This window comes from Microcebus murinus, chromosome 12 (genome assembly GCF_040939455.1).
Source record: "Microcebus murinus isolate Inina chromosome 12, M.murinus_Inina_mat1.0, whole genome shotgun sequence".
Lineage (NCBI taxonomy): Eukaryota > Metazoa > Chordata > Mammalia > Primates > Cheirogaleidae > Microcebus > Microcebus murinus.
In genome coordinates, this window is record NC_134115.1 from 47,902,228 (window position 1) to 47,917,773 (window position 15,546).

The 15,546-nt window shown below is 38.0% G+C and overlaps 1 long non-coding RNA gene across 2 annotated transcripts; it reads left to right on the top strand.

Annotated features, from left to right (window-relative positions):
* Positions 1-518: 518 nt before the first annotated feature.
* On the top strand, positions 519-13,957 carry LOC105874195 (uncharacterized). Of its 2 annotated transcripts, XR_001155399.2 has the most exons (5): positions 519-3,293; positions 3,790-3,897; positions 4,591-4,665; positions 7,715-7,896; positions 10,016-13,957. It is a non-coding gene; the product is annotated as an uncharacterized LOC105874195 (long non-coding RNA). The 2 variants fall into 2 exon arrangements; XR_012922104.1 differs by having other exon boundaries at positions 522-3,897.
* The last annotated feature ends 1,589 nt before the right edge of the window (positions 13,958-15,546 follow it).

Below are 15,546 nucleotides of genomic sequence, written 5' to 3' on the forward strand. Positions count from 1 at the left end.
GTTTCTATAATCGGCATCTCCATCATAAGGTTTGTGATATGCACTTGTTTTTATTTATGTACCTCAGTATCGCTTGTAGTATATGGGGAACTCCAAGTACAACCCATGCTTCATTTGTTTTTCACCCTACATTTTTGGCAGTGTCTTGTATTTAGTTGGTGCTGAATAATTGCTTTTTGACTAACTAAATGGTAGAATATAAGCCATAAACCTACCTTTTAATTCTTAGTTGGCATAAACTGTCCAGATCCTTAAACCTCATTTAGCATTCCATTGTTCACCTTCCATATAAAAGTGTTAAAGACAGTGTATTAGAGAGATACTTTGGTGAGTAATAAAGACTTAAAAGAGCTGGAACTATATGCTGTCCATTGTCACTTTTATGTATTCTGGGCATACACAATATATTTGAGAATGGTCAAAATAAGACAGATGACAAATCTAAATGTGTCTATATTATGTTGATTACATATTTTCATTGGACATTTACATAAATGACAAGAGCTGTAGGAGATCATTTATCTTTAGCAATTATTATAGAAAAAATTAGCTAAAGATTTTAAAATGCTTAGAAAAAGATTAAAATGTGCTAGATATTTTCTATGATTGAATTATCAAATGATTGCTCTGATTATTTTTCACAGTAATCTGATGAAAATGTAGCTTTGGATCTGTTAGTATACTTAGTGCGAATGCTTTGGAGGTTTCACCCTTGGCTTTCATGTATAAGTTGATATATATTTTTTCTTATTATCCTGTAAATAATTGAATTATGTTCTGTAAAAAAATTAGTTATTAATATTCTTTGGTGTGAAGCTCACTTTAAGAAGTGTTTATCTTTTAAGAGCCTGGTTTTTACCTATGAAGGCCAATACATCCTTTTAATCCTCTGGATTGGTTTTTTATAGCTTGATGAAATATGACATGCTTCTCTTACCTCCCCCTCCTTCCTGTGTCTCTTTCCCCTCCAGTTTTTTTCTATTCCTCTTGGCATCTGGACTTCTTTTTCTGCCAAATGAGTCAGTTAGAGAGGAAATGTTTAACCCACATTTTTCATCTTGGCTGGGAAAAGAGATTTGAAGGCAAAGAGTGCCTGAGTATGTTTCCTAGGATTCTTGATCCTGTCCTGAGAACAGGGACACCACTCTGTATTCAAGTTAGAAAGTACTAAATGATCCGTTTTCACCAGACATATATTTCATAAGATCAATGCTTATTTTAGAACTTTTTTTTTTGTTTGAGGCGAATATTTTTCTTTTATTTGAGTATGTGTGTATTTTTCTTAATATCTAGTTTCCCTCCGCAAATGATTTGGTTTTACAAATACAATACAGTAGGAAAAAGATTAAAAAGGAAAAATAAGTAGATTTTTTTTCAAAATAGGATAAGGGGAAATATGAGTAGGATTTTAAGGTAGAAATGAATTGCATGTGTTCTAGCATAGAATAGGTACTCTCTGTTGAGAGTCTATTATACATAAGACTTTTAACACTAACCACCATATCTAATCTAATCTAATGAAATAGTCATTGTTTTGAATCTGTTTAGATTTTTTAGATGTAGAAATTGAGGCGTAGAGAAGTTACTTGACTCAACTTCACACTGCTAATTGGTGGTGGAAGTGGGATTAGAATTCTCTGGTAGTCTTATCCAGAGTACCATCACTATAATCCTTATAACTTGCTTTTTGGGACAGGTATTTATTATTAATGATAATGTACGATATTATCTCAGAAAATATACAAATAGCTTAGCTTCGCTAAATTAATCAAGTTTTTTCAAACCATCATTGCTTAGGAAACAGAATAGGTTGGGGCAATAGTAATTTGTTGGGTAGTGGTGGTAATCATGGTGCTGATGGGGGGAAGTGGTGGAATACATAGGCTGCCCATGCTTTTTTGCCGCAACGCAGGTCAAAAAGTAGATTGTTTAAAGTCTAAAATTAGTCAGGCATGGTGGTGCATGCCTGTAGACACAGGTATTTGGCAGGCTGAGGCAGAAGGATTGCTTGAGCCAAGGAGTTCAAGGCCAGCCCGGGCAACATTGTGAGACCCTGTCTTTAAAAACAAAAAAGAAAAAAAAAATGTCTAAAGTTACCCTTGGGGGTTGTATTCTTTACCAAAAACTTGGTGTTAGATACACTGTATAGACTTAGCAATATGTTATAAAAGCGAAGAAGTATTACTGCAAGAGTCTACTATGATGTAAATTGCTCAAGATTGTGACCCATGCTCTTTAAATGCTCATAAATCAGCATGCACATTCATTAAACAATATTTTATATGTACACACAATAATATAATATCACGCTACATATTACAAATTGGATCTAAAACAAGTTCATTGGCTATTTTAGTACTAAACCTTAAATGGGCAGCAGTTTTGTTTGCTCCGGACTTAGAACATAAGAACAAAATTCAGGACAACCTGAATAGCTCAGATTTTTTGAAAAACCTCTCATCTTCTTTGAACAGCTTCCTTTGCTCCAATTAAACTTCTCAGTAGCAACTGGAAGCCATCAGAATGATTCCCTAGACCTTAAAGCTACGTCAAAGTACTGTAATTTGTCTACTTGACAGTTTATCAGCTAGATCATAGCAGTAATTCAAGAAAGACGTACTGACTTCCATTATGTTTTAGGCATTATGCTAGGAACTTTATGCATATCATTTTGTTTGATTTTAACAGCAACTCCACGAAATAAGTTATAACAATAAATCATCATTTTAGATATTGAGAAACCACAGAAAGAAAAGTAAAATAATTTACTTTTCCAAGGCCACATCAATGGCGAAACCAGAATTTGAACCCATGTACTTTACCATTGAGCTGCCTGCCTGTCCTCTAAGGAACTGCTGAGCCTGTTACATAGAGAGACTTGACGGTGTATAGATAGCCGCTTCAAGAGAGAAAAAAGGCAGGATGATGTGGTGCAGAGGTTTTAAACCAGGCATCTGTACAAGAATTGAAAGGTGGAACTATTGCATTGTATTTATTGAGTATGGGTATTCGATCTCCCTACTCCACACACTAGCCAAGGTGATAAAAGGGTCTATGATGAGGGATTAGGAAATATCTGCTATGTTTATTTCCTAACCAAATCACAAGATTAACATCTGCCTCTTCTTTCTCTTACATCTAGTTTTCCTTTGGATGAGAAAAATGAGCCTCATTCTGCTTCAATGGCAGAGATCAAATAAAAGACTTTTGTTTTTTTGCCACCAGATATGTTGTTATCTGTGCTTACAGAACTGAAAAGCACACATCAAAGGAGCATTCCCTTGAAGAGACAGGTAATGAGATACAATGAAAGAGAATAGGGATTTTTAAAATCACAGAGATACAAGATCAAATCCTGTGATCGCCACTTTTTAGTAATGTAGCCTGCTTCACTTCTTTGAGCCCCGATTTATTTTTCTGAAAAATGAAGGTGATCTAAATCATTTTGAGAGTTATAATAAAGATGTAATGCAAGTAAACCCATGACGCCAATAAAGACAAAACAAATGGAATCTTTGCATCTCCTGTCTTTGTCCAAGCTCTGCTCTGTTCTTCTCACCCTTCCTTTTCTTTTTCCTCTATTTTCTTTATTTTTTATGTACCCAATAGTTTTTCTCAAGCCCTAAAGCTATGTATATGTATATTGTTGCAGCAACATGTATAAAGGAGAGACTGATTCTTTGCATCCATTTATTTGCTGATATAAATATTTCATCCTTACAAGTTTTAGAGGGTAGATGCTGGTAAACTGGTGAGAAAGAAGCAGTTATCTCTGTGATTTAATTTCAGCTTGGGCATTGTACCCCGTTCACTACTGTTGGCAACTCCATGCTTCCAAGAACTAGTGAGCTGAAGAATTTAGCACTTCTAATAGATTAACCAAGCAAAAACTATGAAGTAAGTAATCTATAACACTATACTACATTAAAAATGCTAAAATATATTATGATGATTTTTTGTTTCTTTTCTTTTTTATTATTTTTATAGATTTATGGGGTATACGTGCAGTTTTGTTACATGGACATATTGGGTAGTGGTAAAGTCTGGGCTTTTTGTGTAATCGTCACCTGATTAGTGAATATAGTGCCCATTAGGTAATTTCTCATTCCATACCCCCCTCCATCCCTCCTGAGTCTCCAATGTCTATTAGTCCATTCTCAGTGTCCATGTGTACACATTATTTAAGTGAGAACATATGGTATTTGACTTTCTGTTTCTGAGCTATTTGACTTAAGATAATGGCCTCCAGTTTTCATCTGTTTTGCTACAAAAGACATGATGTCATTCTTTTTATGGCTGAGTAGTATTCCATGGTATACATGCCACATTTTCTTTATCCAGTCATCCATTGATGGACTTTTAGATTGATTCTATATCTTTGCTACTGTGAATAGTGCTGCAATAAACATACAAGTGCAGGTATCTTTTTCATATGTTATTATTATGATTCTTATAGCTCAAGTTCATACTGCTGTACACAAAATTCCTGACATCATTTTATAAAGATGTTATACATATATTGAGACATAGCTAATTAATAACAAAGAATATAGAACTATCTAACTCCTTCCTAAATATTTTTTCTTTAAGGAGATTTTACAATCCAACTTTGCTGTGGTTAGACACTGGAAGAGAAAACATTGAGTTGGAAACCCTAAGGATGATGTAAGTAATAGAGTATATTTTAGAGCTGAATTTTGTCAACAACTAGCTTGTCACTGTCATTCTGTAAATGTCTTTCTGTCCTGATCCCATTGATCAGGCAGCCAGTAGCAGCAGTGAATGTCTCTAAGGTTGATGCTGGTATGAAACCTCTCAGCTGGGGTAGGCTCTAGAGAGAGCCAGTCAAGTGCTCATACCAGCCAGAGCTCCTCGTCATGCTGACCTCTCTCTCCTGATCCTGCCTGTCTCAACAAATGCTCACTTTCTCTTTCACATAATTCCAGTGGAATAATTTCCATTGAATTGCATGGAATAGCCTGTTCTTGAGGCTAGTCTGGTAGTTAATGCTTTTCATTAGATTTTTTGGTTTTGCAATACATTTTTATACATTTGCATATACACTTTTCTTGGAGTCATACATAGCTCATTCTCAGGTCCTTTTAAGTTAAATATCTTTAATTCCTTTTTTTAAGGTCTTTTTCTTTTATAATTTCATAAGATATAAGGAGTCACCAATCCATGTGAGAGAGAAAGTAAGTCAAATGAATAGAATTTGGAACCACCTTGCTATGTGACTCTTTTAAGGTTCAAGCATTATGATTGAGCATATTAGAAACCTTTCCCAAGTCAGTACTGCTTTCTAGAACAAAACTGGAGAGATCTGTTTGGAATGTATCTGACACCAAAGAAACCATCTGAGGTAACAGGTGGAGGACTGGAAACAACAACCTTTTAGACATGAACCCTAATTGAATAAAAGTTCCCGAGCAGTTCATTGCCACATCTAAAGAATAGTTTTAGTCTAAACAGAATGTCTGGAGAGTGTAGGAAAAGTTCTTCCTGTTCTGCCTGAACACAAACCTCTGTGGCATTTACCAAAGAAATGCAGGCCTTTAAAACTGAGTGTAAGTCCCAAAGATGCTTTCTTCATGGAGCTTCTTTTACCCTCTGCTTTTAGACTCTTTCCTCACAGTGCTTCTTCTGTGTCACCCCTCTGTAATCATCTGCTCTTACACAAGGGGCCACACGGGGACTGGCCCACACACCAGCCAGACCACATGGGCCAACTTTTAACAGCAAAGAAGGATGCTACAGGCTGGGGTAGAAGCAGAAGGGAAAAATGACTTTCTTCAGAGAGCTAGTGTGGCTCTGACTGAGATCAAAGACTATGACAGACCTGAGTTGGAATCTCAGTTCCAACAATAAGTTTGTTTATACACTTAAGGCATCACATATAATGTTAAATAATACATATTTTACAGGATTGTAATGAAGAAGAAGCAAAATAATGTCTATAAAATGCTTCATAGATGGGCCAGCACATAATAAACATTTAATAATCAGTGGCTATTAATTCTTTTTCCTCAAAATATTTTCTCTGGCCTTCTAGCTATAATAAAAGCTAGTCTCATTGACACTCCACGGCTAGGACTTGCAGAAGAAAAATGGTCTGAACAATTTAGATGATATCTTTTCCCTTCAAACCAAGGGATGCATTTTTGTTCTAAAATATCCAGATTGTCCACAGCATTTAACCAGGTAATTACCAAATCTACATTTTACTTTTAGGTGTTAGAAAACATTAAAAAATTATATGTATGTACTGTACACATACACACATGTCTTCTGTAGCATTTAGCTCATCTCTCTTTTCCTATGACTTTCTCTATAACTTTCTCTATAACTCTGTGAGCTAGCTTTTACATTTTCTTATTTTACAGTTGAAGGAAAAGGGAACACAGAGAAGCAACCTGGTTTGGTCAAAGGCCTTGCAGTTGGTTAGAGATAGAACTGGGGTGTTCTGACCCATTTCCAGTTTTTCGTCCTCTGTACTGCTCTGCTAGCTGTGGAAGTGAAATGTGCTGTAACTTGGCTGCCAAAGAAATCCCAGCTGAAAGGTAACCAAAGGAGAGGAGTGTTTTGAAGCAGCATGGCTGAAATCCAGTTAAAAGTTAAAATCGTACTGGGCAATTTCTCCTTAATTGACAACAGGAATTGCTGTCACTGCCCTGTCTAAACACTTTGTAAATGGCAGGGATGATAGCAAGAGCTCGTGGTGAATACTTCCTATAGGAGCAAAGATTGCTTTGGCTGGATTCTGCTGCAGCAGTGTTCTGGCGGTGAAGAGTCTGTAGTAAGACAGTTGGAGGCAGTAACTGTTTTCTAACAACCACCTCAGGTGGTTTTGGCACCTAATTCTTTGGCACTGTCTAGGGAAGCTCTTTATGCGAGTTCATGCTACTTGTCAAGTCTACCTGCGTATCTAATTTTGCTGGGGAATCTGATACTGCCCTTCAAATATTATAGTTCACCTCAGTGGAACCCAGTGTTTGCCCTGCACAGTGTTCAAGGAGTCCTATTGTCTCTGACAAGCAAACAGCAAAGACAGGTTTTAAAAAACGGCCCCTGTTTTTGCAGCTCTTCCATCTTGGTTCCGTGGTGTTTGAAATCAGAATGTGGTCTTGAGTTAATGACACAAGGAAACACTTGGATGCTTGTATTGTCTACTTGGTTTTCATGAACCTCATATGGACTGGCTTTATCCTGTTTCAGAGTCCACAGCTCTGTATTTTCCTCTCCACTTCCTGTGCAGGCCTTCCTCTGGTTTGTGGGCTGCGCACTTCATCTTGCTCCTTTAAGGGGCACACCCAAGCTGAGGGCGAAAGAGACTTTTTACAGCTTCTGCTACCTGCTTATCATCCAATCCCAATCTCAGGTTTTCTTTCCCTATTTTAAAAACCTGAATAGCTCTTTTCCCACTTGTCTATAACTTTTTCTTTCAATTCTCTGCTCTTCACAGTAATTAAACTGGAGGTAAGCTCCTTTTCCAAGCCTTGCTTTTGTAATACTATTATTTATGCTTTCAAGAATAACATAAATATGTTAAACTTGGTCTTTATTTGATGATTTCATAAATCCAAGACTCCTTGACAGTTTACAGGTTTTTCGAAAGGGCTTTCTTAAAAATCTCTGCTAATCTACCTGAATTTCCCTCTTAAGGCAGTTATTAATACATACAATGCCTCTTAAAACTAATTCTCTGTATTTGCAGTTTGGCAGCCTCCTCCTACTGGAACTGATGACTTATTCTGGAGGGTTAGTTTATAAGTCATGAAGATCAAGTCTTCATATAGGGGAGTATGAAAGCTTGGTGCAGGTGAATACTAAAGAAGACCCCAAATTTCAAGGAAGGTTGGAGATTTCTGTGGAGACCTCCAAAAATGCTTCCTTTATGTAAGTTTTTACAGTGAAGTTTCTCCCTCTAGATTATATTGTACTCACATTGAAACACTCCAGGGATTTTGTTTTCAGCCTGCATATACTATATATGTTTTTCATATGGATAGATAAGCCAGCCTTTAAAGGAGATTGCATCAGCTGCTGCTGGGAAGTTTTTCTTGAGTGAGTGAAGATCCTTTGAAACAGCCCTTAACATTTCACTACCTGTAGTTTGTAATAAAATCTACATTAGTCTGGGGTTAAATGATAGCTGTGGTCTTCACAACATGGTAGGGGACCCTGGTGGCCAGATAAAGGGAAATCCCTTATTCTTATTTCTGACTTCCTTACAAATTATATTGTGACCTTAATTTGAAAGACTTATTTCCTCTCCCACCAAAAAATTACAAATTTTATAAGCATTTTATTAATTTGTTCAGTGACCTTGGAATTATTAAGGCTGGCCTGGGGTTTTCCTGAGGAAATTAACTGTGTTTGACTCAGTCACTGTTTTTATCCACACAGCCCTACCTGGTCCCTAGAGTACAGTAGGCATTTAATAAATGAAATGAAATGAACGAATGGGAAGAGTCACATTTTATATTTCAGGGTAATTAGTATTTTACAAAGGACACTAATAATATCAGTTTTTGGAGACACAGTCTCATTCTGTTGCCCCAGGTAGTGTGTAGTGGCATCATGATAGCTCACTGCTACCTCCAACTCCTGGGCTCAAGTGATCTCCCTGCCCAGCCTCCTGAGTAGCTGGGACTACAGGCGTGGCTAATTTTTCTAGTTTTAGTAGAGACTGGGTCTCACTCTGGCTAAGGCTGGTCTTGAACTCCTACACTTGAGCAATGCTTCCATCTTGGCTTCCCAGAGTGCTAAGATTACAGGCGTGAGCTACCGCGCCCAGTAGATAATATATTTCTAAAAGGAGATTGATGACAAATCTATCTAACACTTCTCAAAAAGAAGGAATTCAACTTCTATCACTTGATCTAGGTTTTTAATTACAAAAGCATCGAGAATACACTGTGGCTGAATAAGTGTGAATCTTTAAGGCAAGTTGAGGGCTCAGGCTGCCCTTGTGGACATCAATACTCCCATGGAGCACTTTCCATGAAGGAAAGTGTGGAATTGCTGTCTTTTCATCAAAAGTCCCAGAATTTGGCTGACTGCCCAGTTAATCCCAGGACATTAGTCAGCCCACAAATCCCACATTTGTTTTTTCAGTACAGAGCGAGTGAATGCTGCCATTCTCCCATCTCCTTTGTTGGCAAATGCTTTGTTAACCTAAATTTAGTTCTGTAACACAAAATGAAGTGACTAATCTTGTGGGGGTTTCCCTCTCCTAGGTTCTTGTATGAGCAACTAAATCTGTAGACCACAAAGACCCATGCTGTCGTGTTCCCTCATACTGCCCTTTTATTCTGATCTTCCGCATTGTACTTCATGAAACCAATACCTTCCAGATTGTGGTTGAACTGGCGCCACCATTAAGAAAAGAAGGTTCCTGGACTTTTTAGTGTTGTGAGAAAATGTTAGAGGCAAGGGGAATTTAGGTTGATTATTTATACTTATGTAGTTTTCTACTACACATTTGCAGTAGTCATCACTTTGCACTCTCAAAAAGTTTTCTAGCTCTGAATGTGTGGTTCTGTGCAAGAAGTAAAAATCTTAACACAAAACAGCTTGGATTATCACATGGGTTAATATGTGGTGGATCTGGAATATGAACCTAAACAGAATGTATATTCTTTATCATAGGCTATGTGTCTATCTACAAATATCTAGAAAGACCTGGGCTTTTTAGCAAAAGTTTGATAATCTATGTTTCTAATGTGTCTAAATTTCCATTGACCATGCAAGTGCTTAGTTTTGGAAGACAATTGGGATGTAACATAGTGCAAGACAGAAGAGGGGAAAAATAAAATCACAAAACCTATCATTTTTGCCAGAATCCCCAGCCCATTTTTAGAGCATATTGCACCTAGCAGCTTGGTAAATAATTCTCGTTGACCATTAGGCCTGTGGAAATTCTATTTGGTTCATAAAGTTTTGACTGTCACTATGTTTACCATTGATAACCTATTTTTTTTCTTTCCTTCTTCCCTTTTCCTCCAACTCTTAGCCAGAACTACCTTCCAGCTGACATCTTCCTACCACTCTCCTCCTTCCCAGTGTAAGAGAATGCAAATATGTACTGATGTTTGAAGCAAGAACATTCAAGAATTTTCCTAATAATATAACTTCTAATGGAAATATGGTATACTGGTATGGAGACTATAAAGAAGAAATAAAGCAACACATGTTCATTTTAGACCTGATAGCTGCCTTTTATTCCTTAGCCCCTCCTTGATGTCTTGTAGACTGTCATTAGCTAATTGTCATAGTGACCAAAAGAAAAAATAAGGATTTTTAGCTGGTACATACATAACAGAAGAGGAGATGGTTTAGTAAACAAGCACAGACTTTGGAATCAGGCAGCTCTGGATTTGAAAACAAAGTTAAAGCATGACTAGCTATATGACCTGGGATAAACTACTACTTACCTTTTTTGAGACTGAGGTTCCTAATTTGTAAAATGGAAATAATAATCAAACATTAGCTAGCATTCATTGTGCACATGCTATATGCTGGTGATAAATAATTTATACACCCTGTACCATTTAATCTTTATAACAGTCCTGTGAGTTAGAAACTATTATTTCCATTTTGCAGGTAAAAAAAACAGATGCTATAGTTTGGTTTGTTTGACCCTTCCAAATCTAATGTTGAAATTTGATCCCCAATGTTGACCTAATGGGAGGTGTTGGGGTCATGGGGGCAGATCCCTCATGAAATAGCTTGGTGCCCCCCTCACAGTAATGAGTGAGTTCTCACTCAATTTGTTCCTTTGAGAGCTGGTTGTTCAAAAGAGTCTGGCATCTCCCCCCTGTCTCTTTTGCTTCCTCTTTTGCCATGTGATCTCTGCATATGCCGGCTCTGCTTCACCTTCCACAGTGAGTAGAGGCAGCCCGACACCCTCCCAGAAGCAGATGCTGGCGCCGTGCTTATACAGCCCATGGAACAAACCTCTTTTCTTTATAAATTACCCAGCTTCAGGTATTCTTTACAGCAACACAAATGGACTAAGATGCCAGACATAAGGAGAGAAGTTAAATAACTTTCCCCAAGTCACACAGCTACTATGTGATGGGGCTGGAATGTGAATCCCTGTAGTTTGATAGCAGAGTGTATGCCCTCAGTCACTGTAACACTGGTCTACAAATGTAAAACACACCAGGCACACAGGAGGTGCCCAGTAAGTGGTATCTCCTGCCAAATCAAACCTTATAAACAATCACTATGTGATGCTTAAAAGGCCACAAACAATTTCTTAGGATGTGTCACAGATCTAATAACTGTAACTGATTATGAGCCTACTTTGTGCCAGGTGCTTCCTTTTGTAGTAGTTCAATCATTATTAAAGAAAGTTATTATTATCTTTATTTTTCTAGTGAGACAATTGAGGTTCACAAAGGCTAAGAAATTTGTTTAGGATTACCTAAATATCAAATGATGGAACTGAGGCTCAAATCTGGGTCTGTCCTACATAAAAGGCTGTGCTCTTTCTGCTCTGCTGCCTGAATGTTTTTCATGATTAAACATATTTATTACTTATGAGGTGTCCCTGCCACTTTAGTTTTTACAAATGCATTTATTTATTTTTACTAAGGCATAGTTGGCAAATAAAAATTATATGTATTTATGGTTCAAAATGTGTTGTTTTGATACATGTCTTCATTGTGAAATGGTTAAATAAAGCTAACTAACATATCTATAACCTCACACGCTTATTATTTTTTGTAATGAGAACATTTACAATCTGTTCTTAGTAATTTTCAAGTATTATTCTGCCTGGCTTCTAACCCAAGGCTTGGATTAGGACAGTTTTTGTAGCTTCTTAGTTTGAAGTTCAGGGACCACAAATGTTGTTTCATCCACGAAGCTTTTGCAACTTGCTATTTTCATACCTAAGGTCTGGGGGAAAGATTAATTTAAGTGGTTTTTAAAATGGCCATTTGTTCAGGACATATTTAGTCAAAACATGTGACAAGAACTTTGCCAGCATTGTGCTGGTTTTTTTTGTTTTGTTTTTTGCCATAGTCTTTAAAAAAACTTTATTTTCTGGAAATGAACACTCCCACTGTTTTTTTATAGAGGACCAAGAATATGTATAAATAATTTTTGGGCTTGAATACAGAGTTGCTGAATGCAGGCAAACAGAAATCTAAAGTGATAAACAAGGTTGTCCTTTGAAGATATTTTTCCTGGCTTGAGTTCTTTATTTTTGGATTCTATTCAGTGGAAATTTTTATTGAGCACCTCCTGCATACCAGATGCTCTGCTATGTCATGAGTGTTTGGGGGCTTGTAATACAGTCTAGTTGGAATACCTGGAAGATGAAGAAAGAAGGTGTATAATTATAGTACAAAGCAGAATAAAATTTGGTATGCAATGGGCTATCAGATATTATGGAGGAAGAGAACATAGTTTATTTGTGGAGTCAGGGAATGCCTCACAAAGTTGATGGCATTCTTGCTGGGTCTTGAAGGATAGATAGGATTTTGATAGGTGAGGAGGCATTCCAATGCAGAAGAATAATAGGGTAAAAGCAGAATGATGAGAGAGTGAAGGGGAACTATGAATATTGCCATATAGAGTGGAGGCAGGGAAATATAGGATGGCTGGGTTTATATGGTTAATGGTGCATTTTATGGACCCTGATGAGCCAATAAATAGAAGTAGTTGCAGCAGTGCAAAGGATATTTTGTCTGGCTATACTCAGGTAGAATGTAAAGATACAGTTTCCATTGAATATAGATCCTACTTACATTGCCTCTCCATAGGCTTTATGGTCTAGTCTTATGTATTTTCCAAGGTAACATCATTTTGGAGGGTGCTGACAAATTGCCATTTACTTGCTCTTTTTCATCTTTACATTCATTTCTTCTCAATTCCCCCAGTGAACACCTTCACTGACATTGGAAATGTAAAGAGAGAAACCAGAGAAAAACACGGGACAAATAGAATTATTAGAAACATTTTCCAGGAGAAGAACACTACTTCGTGGCCATTTGAATCTTTATTTCTTTCTGAATTTGACAGTGAGGGTATCACATAAGCCCAAATGTAAACAGAAAGAAAGAGGTTGAACTGGTCAGGATAAACTGGGCTATGCTGTGATAACAAACAACCTCAGAATCCCAGTGGCTTAAAAAACAAAGAATTATTCTCACTCATGGCACATGCCCATCAGTGGTCTGCAGGTGGCCTCTGCTCACTGAAGTCACTGAGGAATATGAATGGTTAGAACAATTTACTTAGGAAAGTTCAGCCTTCTAGATGCCAAGATAGCATTGATCCTGTACTGGGAGTTTGCCAGGTGAGTGCAATATACAGAGAGACATGAATGAATTTGAGGGTGCTGGTGAGACACTAGTTCAGATGTCAACTACTTGTAGTCTGTTTTGGGAAAAGCTAATGGACTGTGGGTAGATGAAGATCCAGGAGCTGGAGGACTCAAAGAGTTTGAAGAGCAGGTGTGTATAACTGAGGATACTCAGAGCACAGGAGGGGAGGCAGCTGAGGCAGAGAATGGGATATTTGCAGTTATGATATTGGATGTGAAGCCATTCTTGGTGGTGATAACATTCAGGATGTATCCCTGGAAGTGGGGAGGAGAGAATATAAATTGAGTGGAGGCAAGATCTGTCATTGTGTATTTGCAACCAAGGATAGTATATTGAGGGTGTTAGGTGGCTTGCCCATAAAGACACCAAAGTTTTCTAGGATGGTAGAAGTTGGAGTTGAGGGGAGAAGTTGTTTTGTTTTGAATAATGTGATCAGGAGGTATTTCTGATGACAGAAGCATAGAAGTGTACACTGTGTTGTAGTCAGCTGGCATGAGTACCAAGGTACAAGTGTGGTGGTTTCAAAGTGGCATTAAGGAGCCAACAAATTGCCATCCCCACTCTTAGTTCTATGGTAGATGAAATACACAAATACACAGCATAATGTGGGGGGCGGGAATGTTGAGCTTACTGGGGAAGGGGTTTTTTATATAAGGCAAGAAGATTCCAGAAGATGTAGTGGTTAGAAGAGAGGAGAAGCCAAATGGAGGAAGGACAGAATAATAAGGAGTTAAGAACAGGGGAGGTGAATTGACTTTCTTTTGGCATATGTGATTATAACAATGGAAGCCTTAATTGGAATTAATTGACCACAAATATTCCAAAGATGGAGTGAGTCATTCAGTGACAAAGATGTCTGAAGGTCTGAGGTGGGGTCTGGCTCAGACGTGTGGGTGGGCTCACTCTGTGGGGACTGGGGTTGTGAAGGGTCTGGACACAGGCTGCCTCCTGTACGCAGAGTGGAGGGGTCAGGCCTGCTCTCCCTGGGGTGGTCTCATGATGTGCTGAGTGGCCACACACAGGATAGTTTTCATTTAACATCCCTTTTCTAGCCTAACAATAAGCCTAAGAGATGGGCAGAGCAATAATATTAATAAAATATCTGCCTTTTTTCCATCCTTGGAGTTGTGAAGATTCAACACAATCATTTCTGGGAAAGCACTTTAACAACTGTAAATTACTATATATCTGCCAAGTTTTATTGTTGCCCACACCTTTGATGTGCTTCTCTTTGTGCTCTTCCCTGTATCTGTAACACATCCCCGAGGATAATTAGGGCTTCCCCTTCACACAGCCAAGAGTCCTTATTTACAGTATTAAGCTGGCACCTGGGCCAGTTCTCTGCAGTGATTATGTAGTCTTGATGTGGGCTGGCATCTTTCCCTGCAGTTTGAGTACTTCCCTCAGCAGCTTCTCCTGGCCAGAAACTCCATCTCTGTGTTTTTCTATCACAAAGCCTAGACTCCCATCTAGGCCACCCACCAGGTTCCTCTTCCTAGTCTTCAGCTCCTGGCTCAGTTGTGAAGCTGAGCTGACTGACATGCCCTGAGCAAAGACTGCCAACCTGGTCTAGTTTTCCAAGTTCCCCTTGATGATTCGACAAGAAGGCAACCACTACACCTTGAGAATCGCAGTTTTACAATGTTCAAAGTTGTTTAGACTTTCATGAAGAGAGGCAGATATGGTTCTAACCAAGAAAAAGGCATTCCTTTATTAATACTCTTGATCTCCTTTGAAATTGAACAGACTTTTCTGGAGTTTTTAGATGTTAGATTTTCTTGGAAAGGGAAAGGAAGTTTCTGTGATGGAATAAACCTTTTGTTAAGGTAGTTCCCAAGTAGATTCCATAGCTTCATTCTATCATCACTTTTCTACTGACATTGATTTATTTTTTTTTTCCTTTCATGGTCTGGGATATGGAGACTGTCTTTTTGCAGAAACCACATCCCTTGGAGTGATGGGGTGCACCTATCTCAATTGTTCATGCAGCACAACACCCCTGGTCAGCTATAAAGAAGTGTATACATTAGTTTTAGAAAATGTGATTCATTCTTGGGAGGAAAAAATTATGCTATATGTTCTCTTTACACATTTGGTTTATAACACATTGCTATGTATTCTCCTTCTATTGAGCATGTATTTGTACCCCACGCCTCCCATCTCTTTATTCTGAGCATGAAGGCTACTTTTTGGCTTCAGACAGAAA